Source organism: Salmo salar, unplaced genomic scaffold (genome assembly GCF_905237065.1).
Source record: "Salmo salar unplaced genomic scaffold, Ssal_v3.1, whole genome shotgun sequence".
NCBI lineage: Eukaryota > Metazoa > Chordata > Actinopteri > Salmoniformes > Salmonidae > Salmo > Salmo salar.
The window spans coordinates 173744-181289 of record NW_025548487.1 but is presented as its reverse complement, the minus strand read 5'-3'; the positions used below and the strand labels follow the sequence as shown (position 1 = coordinate 181289).

General features: G+C 43.7%; 1 long non-coding RNA gene across 2 annotated transcripts; it reads right to left on the bottom strand.

Annotated features, from left to right (window-relative positions):
- Window positions 1–1073: 1073 nt before the first annotated feature.
- Window positions 1074–1998, bottom strand: LOC106599193 (uncharacterized). 2 transcript variants are annotated; one of them, XR_006763574.1, is made up of 4 exons: window positions 1847–1998; window positions 1537–1693; window positions 1208–1292; window positions 1074–1136 (listed from the first exon to the last, which is right to left on the bottom strand). It is a non-coding gene; the product is annotated as an uncharacterized lncRNA (long non-coding RNA). The 2 variants fall into 2 exon arrangements; XR_006763573.1 differs by lacking the exon at window positions 1847–1998 and having other exon boundaries at window positions 1537–1831.
- Between the last annotated feature and the right edge of the window lie 5548 nt (window positions 1999–7546).

Here is a 7546-nt window from a genome sequence, read left to right as displayed (position 1 = left end):
CTAACTCCAGACCCACAATGCCGTTTCCTAACTCCTAACTCCAGACCCACAATGCCGTATTCCTAACTCCAGACCCACAATGCCGTTCCTAACTCACAACATCCCTAACTCCAGACCCACAATGCCGTTCCTAACTCCAGACCCACAATGCCGTTCCAACCTAACTCCAGACCCACAATGCAGTTCCTAACTCCTAACTCCAGACCCACAATGCCGTTCCTAACTCCAGACCCACAATGCCGTTCCTAACTCCAGACCCACAATGCCGTTCCTAACTCCAGACCCACAATGCCGTTCCTAACTCCAGACCCACAATGCCGTTCCTAACTCCAGACCCACAATGCCGTTCCTAACTCCAGACCCACAATGCCGTTCCTAACTCCAGACCCACAATGCCGTTCCTAACTCCAGACCCACAATGCCGTTCCTAACTCCAGACCCACAATGCCGTTCCTAACTCCAGACCCACAATGCCGTTCCTAACTCCAGACCCACAATGCCGTTCCTAACTCCAGACCCACAATGCCGTTCCTAACTCCAGACCCACAATGCCGTTCCTAACTCCAGACCCACAATGCCGTTCCTAACTCCAGACCCACAATGCCGTTCCTAACTCCAGACCCACAATGCCGTTCCTAACTCCAGACCCACAATGCCGTTCCTAACTCCAGACCCACAATGCCGTTCCTAACTCCAGACCCACAATGCCGTTCCTAACTCCAGACCCACAATGCCGTTCCTAACTCCAGACCCACAATGCCGTTCCTAACTCCAGACCCACAATGCCGTTCCTAACTCCAGACCCACAATGCCGTTCCTAACTCCTAACACACAATGCCGTTCCTAACTCCAGACCCACAATGCCGTTCCTAACTCCAGACCCACAATGCCGTTCCTAACTCCAGACCCACAATGCCGTTCCTAACTCCAGACCCACAATGCTGTTCCTAACTCCAGACCCACAATGCCGTTCCTAACTCCAGACCCACAATGCCGTTCCTAACTCCAGACCCACAATGCCGTTCCTAACTCCAGACCCACAATAGGTTACCTTTCTTTGCTCCAGATTTGTACTCCTGCCATTCAGCCTGAGCTTCTGGAGAGGAACCGAAGAAGTTTCCTACACAGAGCAACAGCTGCAGAGAGAGAATAGGAGATGAGATACTGATGGGATGTGTGAGAGTGTGTTTGTGTTGTTAGGACTTACATCAAACTGGCCGCTCTTCTTCTGGACGGTTCGGACGCGGTTAAACACAGCATTAATGTTTCCTTCCACGTCACCACATGCGAGGCTGGAATAGATTAAAACAGTATTGAAATTGTAGTTAACTAGTTATGTGCAGAATTTATTGAAAACAGCAAGTGTACTTTCTCATGAAGAAACTGTACAACTGTAGCCATCTAGTTACCTACACGGCTGGTTGTGTTTTACTTTCACTGTTAGCTAGTTTTTATTAGGTTATAACTTTGACCTTTACTACCAAGTTAAGGGGGAAGCTAATAAATAACTATGAATTATCATAAGTGTAAACTCACATCTTCAACGGTTTTTCTCCCATGACGTTAAAAGTTGAAAAGCAGAGTTTTTTGTTAGCTAGTGTGTTAGCTAGCTCGTCTCCGGATAGCTAGCTGTAGACGGTGTGCGTCGATAATATTCTTCCCCCTCTGTTACGGACGAAATAAACCTTCCCATCTCCATAAAAACACATTCTGGTTATTAGTACAATTAACACAGAACCATGCAAACACAACGTTTATTATTGAGCTAATACGTGATTTGTATAGGTACTCCCCCCACCCCGACATGATGGAGTACTTTAATAAAACAAAGACAAATCCTTTATACCGGAAATGATTCTATTCGGATGGATGGACAGTCCGCCGGGTAGCCAGATATTTAGTGTTGTACACGCTACAAAATCATAAAGAAATGTCATTTTGTGTTGTCCTTCGGCATTTTTGGAGACATGCTTTAGTAGGACACCTTCAGTTTTGAACCAAAGCGACTATACAACCTGTCCTGTTTCCTCTCTTATCTGGCAACACCGAAGTCAGTGTCGTCTACTAGTTACCACAGCCACAAAGTTAAACAAAAATGGTCTATCGTAAAAATGCATACATTGTTGTTGCTTTTTGGTCTTAATTTAAGGTTAGGTATACGGTTAGCACTGAGGTTAACGTTAAGCTTACAATTTAAAGAAGATACATTGTAGAAATAGGCAGGACTGGATTTTGTGGCTGTGGTAACTATTGATAACCGGACCAAATTTCTATTTGATTTAGCTCGGCAGTAAGCTGACGTGCTAGCTAGTTAACGTGACGTGCTAGCTAGTTAACGTGACGTGCTAGCTAGTTAACGTGACGTGCTAGCTAGTTAACATGATGTGCTAACGAGCTTTAGTTACACGCACAGCGCCTCGGAAACCGCTCATAGCCTGTCTGTAATTTCATCATGTCGCCGTTGAGGCAGAGACACCAGTTCGACTTCAAAACAGCACAAACAACCTGCCTGAATAATTCGTGCTAGTTGGCTTTCTTCACAGGTCTCCTCTCATGCACTGATCAGGGGCTAAACACATTTACTGAGCTAGCTACCCTACATGGTATTCATAACACGCTACATGGTATTCACAACAAGCTACATGGTATTCACAACACGCTACATGGTATTCACAGCTACCCTACGTGGTATTCACAACAAGCTACATGGTATTCACAACAACCTACATGGTTTTCACAGCTACCCTACATGGTATTCACAACAAGCTACATGATTTTCACAGCTACCCTACACGGGTTTCACAGCTACACTACATGGTATTCACAACAAGCTACATGATTTTCACAGCTACCCTACATGATATTCACAGCTACCCTACATGGTATTCACAACAAGCTACATGGTTTTCACAGCTACCCTACATGGTATTCACAGCTACCCTACATGATATTCACAGCTACCCTACATGATATTCACAGCTACCCTACATGGTATTCACAGATACGCTAAAGAGCGGCGATGCGTTAAAGAGCAGCGATGCGTTAAACAACACTATCAACAAGGCAGGTCCTACAGGCCCTAGTTTCTACCTTCTTAACAACACTATCAACAAGGCAGATCCTACAGGCCCTAGTTTCTACCTTCTTAACAACACTATCAACAAGGCAGGTCCTACAGGCCCTAGTTTCTACCTTCTTAACAGCACTATCAACAAGGCAGGTCCTACAGGCCCTAGTTTCTACCTTCTTAACAACACTATCAACAAGGCAGGTCCTACAGGCCCTAGTTTCTACCTTCTTAACAACACTATCAACAAGGCAGGTCTTACAGGCCCTAGTTTCTACCTTCTTAACAACACTATCAACAAGGCAGGTCCTACAGGCCCTAGTTTCTACCTTCTTAACAACACTATCAACAAGGCAGGTCCTACAGGCCCTAGTTTCTACCTTCTTAACAACACTATCAACAAGGCAGGTCCTACAGGCCCTAGTTTCTACCTTCTTAACAACACTATCAACAAGGCAGGTCCTACAGGCCCTAGTTTCTGCCTTCTTAACAACACTATCAACAAGGCAGGTCCTACAGGCCCTAGTTTCTACCTTCTTAACAACACTATCAACAAGGCAGGTCCTACAGGCCCTAGTTTCTACCTTCTTAACAACACTATCAACAAGGCAGGTCCTACAGGCCCTAGTTTCTACCTTCTTAACAACACTATCAACAAGGCAGGTCCTACAGGCCCTAGTTTCTACCTTCTTAACAACACTATCAACAAGGCAGGTCCTACAGGCCCTAGTTTCTACCTTCTTAACAACACTATCAACAAGGCAGGTCCTACAGGCCCTAGTTTCTACCTTCTTAACAACACTATCAACAAGGCAGGTCCTACAGGCCCTAGTTTCTACCTTCTTAACAACACTATCAACAAGGCAGGTCCTACAGGCCCTAGTTTCTGCCTTCTTAACAACACTATCAACAAGGCAGGTCCTACAGGCCCTAGTTTCTGCCTTCTTAACAACACTATCAACAAGGCAGGTCCTACAGGCCCTAGTTTCTGCCTTCTTAACAACACTATCAACAAGGCAGGTCCTACAGGCCCTAGTTTCTACCTTCTTAACAACACTATCAACAAGGCAGGTCCTACAGGCCCTAGTTTCTACCTTCTTAACAACACTATCAACAAGGCAGGTCCTACAGGCCCTAGTTTCTACCTTCTTAACAACACTATCAACAAGGCAGGTCCTACCGGCCCTAGTTTCTACCTTCTTAACAACACTATCAACAAGGCAGGTCCTACAGGCCCTAGTTTCTACCTTCTTAACAACACTATCAACAAGGCAGGTCCTACAGGCCCTAGTTTCTACCTTCTTAACAACACTATCAACAAGGCAGGTCCTACCGGCCCTAGTTTCTACCTTCTTAACAGCACTATCAACAAGGCAGGTCCTACAGGCCCTAGTTTCTACCTTCTCAAACAATGCTATAAACAAGGCAGGTCCTACAGGCCCTAGTTTCTACCTTCTTAACAACACTATCAACAAGGCAGGTCCTACAGGCCCTAGTTTCTACCTTCTTAACAACACTATCAACAAGGCAGGTCCTACAGGCCCTAGTTTCTACCTTCTGAACAACACTATCAACAAGGCAGGTCCTACAGGCCCTAGTTTCTACCTTCTGAACAACACTATCAACAAGGCAGGTCCTACAGGCCCTAGTTTCTACCTTCTCAAACAATGCTATAAACAAGGCAGGTCCTACAGGCCCTAGTTTCTACCTTCTCAAACAATGCTATAAACAAGGCAGGTCCTACAGGCCCTAGTTTCTACCTTCTTAACAGCACTATCAACAAGGCAGGTCCTACAGGCCCTAGTTTCTACCTTCTCAAACAATGCTATAAACAAGGCAGGTCCTACAGGCCCTAGTTTCTACCTTCTTAACAACACTATCAACAAGGCAGGTCCTTGTTGATAGACTATGGGAGGAGCTCAGTACTACATAGATCCTTGACTACATGGATCTCTATTCCACATCAGGTAACTGATGACAGCAGGATAATTAGATACAAAAAATTAAATTAAATACACCTTATGGAACATTGGGGACTGTGAAGAGACAAACACAGGCACAGACACGCACACACATTACAACATACACACTAGACACACACATACACACATTACAACATACACACTAGACACACACATACACACATTACAACATACACACTAGACACACACATACACACATTACAACATACACACTAGACACACACGTACACACATTACAACATACGCACTAGACACACACATACACACACACACATTACAACATACGCACTAGACACACGCATACACACATTACAACATACACACTAGACACACACAGACACACATTACAACATACACACTAGACACATACGTACACATGGATTCTGTGTTGTAGATATGTGGTAGTAGACTTGGGGCCAGAGGGCACACACTTAATCTGTTGTGAAATCTGTTGTGAATGTATTGTAATGTTTTAAAGTGTATAACTGCCTTAATGTTGCTGGACCTCAGGAAGAGTAGCTGCTGCCTTGACAGGAACTAATGGGGATCCATAATAAACCCCAGGAAGAGTAGCTGCTGCCTTGGCAGGAACTAATGGGGATCCATAATAAACCCCAGGAAGAGTAGCTGCTGCCTTGGCAGGAACTAATGGGGATCCATAATAAACCCCAGGAAGAGTAGCTGATGTCTTGGCAGGAACTAATGGGGATCCATAATAAACCCCAGGAAGAGTAGCTGCTGCCTTGGCAGGAACTAATGGGGATCCATAATAAACCCCAGGAAGAGTAGCTGCTGCCTTGGCAGGAACTAATGGGGATCCATAATAAACCCCAGGAAGAGTAGCTGCTGCCTTGGCAGGAACTAATGGGGATCCATAATAAACCCCAGGAAGAGTAGCTGCTGCCTTGACAGGAACTAATGGGGATCCATAATAAACCCCTGGAATAGTAGCTGCTGCCTTGGCAGGAACTAATGGGGATCCATAATAAACCCCAGGAAGAGTAGCTGCTGCCTTGGCAGGAACTAATGGGGATCCATAATAAACCCCAGGAAGAGTAGCTGCTGCCTTGGCAGGAACTAATGGGCATCCATAATAAACCTCAGGAAGAGTAGCTGCTGCCTTGGCAGGAACTAAATGGGATCCTTAATTATAACACACACATGAGAGAACAAGAGATGGAAAATATATTAAATAATATTCATAGTTCAGTTATTTGAGTTTATCTATCCTATCAAATCCTCTGTTAAAGCCTCATTATATTTACACAAATAAACTCTATTGAATTGTAATACTGTGTCCCTTGATGAATTTGCTCCAAGCTTTCCTTCCAATAAATCACAAGCAAATACCTTATTCCAGTTGGTATTTGATGGGATCAGGTGTGTGTCAGAGCTGATTGCAAGCTGCAAATGAGTTAACACAGAATCCTCCATTATACAATATTTATTATTTATCAAATACGTGATTTTCTATATACTTTCTCTCTGACATGTTAGAGCTCTTTGAAAAATCGTTTATACCAAAAATGATTCTAGTCCGATGACTGACGATAGAGCAATGTGAATGCTCCGGGTTGCCAGATAAGTTTATATTTTTTATTATTCTAGTTGTAAAAGTTGTCCCACTACAAAATCATAAAGAAATGTTCCATTTTATTTTGTTGAGATCCGTTGACAGTTTGGAGACGTTTAGTTTGTTGGGCACCTTTAGATTTGAACCAAAGCAAAGACTGTCTTTTATATTGACAATATAGTCCATTGACTGCTCTAACAATGGAAATACATGTCCCCAAAGATGGAAGGCAGGCAGGTGGGAGGAGGCAAGATCAGGTAGGACCATTATAGCCAATGATAGGGCAAATAGCGGTGAACAACAGGCCATAGAGAGAGCGATAGAGGACTCATCTTTGTATCTGTGCCATTATAGCATCTGTGACAGCATGAGCATCGCCATTAAGGCTATCTCCATTTTAAAGTAGTCAATTTTCTTCTTCGTTGGCTGATTTCCTTCAACTAATAGAAATCCCCACCCAGTTGACTACTTTAAAATGGTGGAAGCCCTCAATGGCAATGTCATTTTTTTTTTAAGTTGCTGAAATGCTACATTTCCACCTATATCAGTGCATTCATAACACAACCTAACTATTACAAAACTTCTATTGGATCAAATAAGCCTCACGTAGCAAATTAGCAATTACCTTTTTGTTGACAATTTTGACACTCATTGACCTCTATACGAACATTTCTCAATTCGTGGTCTTATTTATCGTGGACAGATTTCGGGCGAAGTAAAACGTCTCACTTTGCCTCTTCCTCTCTGACCAAAGCAACTGAAGAAACTTTGTTTTTCCTACATTATCTGGCAACCCTCATGCCTTCTCTACCAGAGGGTCGTCACTAGTTAACACAGCCACAAAGTCATAACCCCCCGCCTATTTCTACAAAATATCTTCTTAAACTCTGATTTTAAAACTAACACTGCTAACCTTGTACATAG